The sequence below is a fragment of the Diadema setosum genome, chromosome 2, assembly GCF_964275005.1.
Source record: "Diadema setosum chromosome 2, eeDiaSeto1, whole genome shotgun sequence".
Taxonomy (NCBI): Eukaryota; Metazoa; Echinodermata; class Echinoidea; order Diadematoida; family Diadematidae; genus Diadema; species Diadema setosum.
In genome coordinates, this window is record NC_092686.1 from 29,431,024 (window position 1) to 29,433,820 (window position 2,797).

Below are 2,797 nucleotides of genomic sequence, written 5' to 3' on the forward strand. Positions count from 1 at the left end.
ATGATTCAGCTGATGCCATGTTTACACTGCAACGCATCTTTGAGCTACTCAAGAACACAAGTTGCTAGTGCATTTATACTGCTGACATACATATAATATATCAACAATCTGCTGCACCTTTTTTGTTTTCTTTTTTTTTTTTTTGGGGGGGGGGGAGGGGAGGGGTGAGGGGTTGTTTGATTGTGGAAACCAATTGCCCTCAACATCAATCGTACACACCAGTCAAGTTCTAGTACATGTTAGATTTAAATGTCTGCCGTACCATATACACTGTGTATGTATCTATGGTACTGCACTAATACTGCCTCGTAAAGCACGACCTAAAGCATCAGCTCCCAGGCTGACAAGCAGAAGTCTCTGACATTGCTTTTATTTTGCAGCATGTTTAGATCAAACCTAAAAATAATGCTAAAAAAGAGCACTTGACCAACTTCCACTGATTTGTTTTTGTGGTTGCTGCACATAATTAATGCCTTACAAAATTGTGCTTCAAATGCATCTTCCCATTTGGTTAAAAGAAAGTATTTTGAAATCCTTTTTTTTTTTTTTTTAATATATATATACATATCTAAAGGCATTGGGACCTGGAATTCAAGAGGGTTGAATCAAGAGGCGAACTCACATTGACATTATTTCGACCCAGTTCAACATACTTACATTACAAATAGTGGATGTTGCAAACATGCAGATGCGTAAGTGTGGGACTGTGCAACAGCGCCCTCTTGATTCCTGGGACCGTTTTGCTTTAACCCATTGTATATGTGACCGTGCACCTCAAAACGAACATAAAGTCGCACACACTGATTTTGCGTGAGGACTGAAAATATAAGTGAAATGGGTCAACCTAGCCGAATTTGACTTTTTCATATTTTCTGAAAGAGCGGATCTTCTTTTACATTATGCTAAAATTTGGTATCATAAAACGGGCAGGAAAGTGTGGTTTTTAGCAGTTTATCTCGAACATTTTTGGTAGAATAGTGTGATTAGGTGTGTCTTTAGAATCCCTTTTTCATTTCTGAAAAACCTTGTCCACACTCTTCACTTTCAACTCTAGTAACTTTTGAAAAGATAGTGCTACTGCTTTGAAAGTTAGCAATAATCATGGACAGAATGTGTTAATGAGGCATGTTTAATTTCAGTTTAATCTGATAATCCTTTCATTGTTGTTACTCCGGTGGTTTACTTCCTTGTTTTGTCCAATTCATCGCACAGCCAGCACGGTTTGGTAACGATTAAGCGCTTGAATAGACACTGTACTTCAGAGCCTCTTTTCTCAGTTCACACTTTTCCTGAGTTTGTGCTTTCTTTCCAATATTAAGATAGATTAAGAGAGTCCATTTGATTTGAGTTATGCATCATTTTAAAGCTTAAAGTCTGCTCTTTCAGAATATGGTCTTAACTAAAAATTCTTGTCTGGCGAGTTTTTGTTTGTTTTGAGGTGCAGGGTCACATATAGGAACCAGGTGGTTTCTATTTGAAGTCAATGGTATTTGATATTCTGATTTGAAATGGCTTTACCTTCCAGCTTTTCTTTGTGTTGTACAACTCTTCTGCTCTTTTCTTCCTTTGTGTTTGTCGTGAGTTTTCTACTGCAGTGAAATGTGACGGTGTGTCATGATGTGACATTCAATTCATAATTATACCTTGGAAGTAGGCTTATAGTTATTCCAAACTTATTTGCCCCTCTGCACCAATATGCACAATTCATTTCTTTTCCCACCAAATGTACCACTTGCTGCTGAATTGTTTCAGTGAGGAAGGCTACAGTGAATGACAATTGTAGGAGTGTGTGTGTGTGTGGGGGGGGGGGGGGGGGGGGATCCCCATATGTCATTTGACAAGAAGTTGATGTTGTTAGTGGATAGGACCACAGAGTCTCAATTTGTGAGTTCCTTATTCAAGTCCACTAGCACCAGCGGTGGTATCTTAAGGCTGGGCACCTTATCACAGGTGCTGACTCCTTCGGAGGGGTCATTGGACCTGTGGTGACTTGTTCATAAGAATTAATGTCCTTCCTTGACGACCACATTAAAAATCTCTTACTTTTTTTCTTTTTTTTAAGATAGTATATACCAGACTTGAAGCAATTCACAGGCATTTTGTTGTTGTTGTTTTAAAGGAAGAAAGAAGAGAGAGAGAAAAATGGGGCCCTATACAAATAATTTGCCCCAGACAACACTAACATATACCAAAACATTATAAATCTTAGAGATATAAACAAGAATATTAGATATACAAAGTCTCCGCAAGGGAGCTCATATCGTCTCCACGAGGGAGCATTTATAGAAACAAACTATGTCACAAGATCAGTTCTAGAATGAAGCCTACTCTTTGTTAGGACGTGTTTTAATTGTCAGATTTGTGTGGGGGTTCTAAAATATTACCCACTCATACATTATTTGTTACTTGATTTTTCAAGATGGAAATTTTATTCCCGATCTTCTGCTGTAATTTGGAGTCTAAAAGAGGAGTATTTTGTGTCTTACTTGCAGAATTGTGTGGAACGAACTCGGCATTCAGTGTTGACGTACATGAAAAAGGACTTGAGCACACCCAGGGATCTACATACAGTGTAGGATGAAAATAATATATACTGTACATGCATTGCCTAAAGTGGCAGATTATTTGTAAGGCAATTAACATCAAACATTCATGTTGATTCAGTAAATGCAGAAAGATCAGCACAGTAAAACACCTTGGAATGCACATGAATATGAGGTGTATAACAGAGCTGCCAACTAGTACTGATTTTCAGTAATTTCTACTGAAATTGGACAAGAATACTGAAGGTTACAAG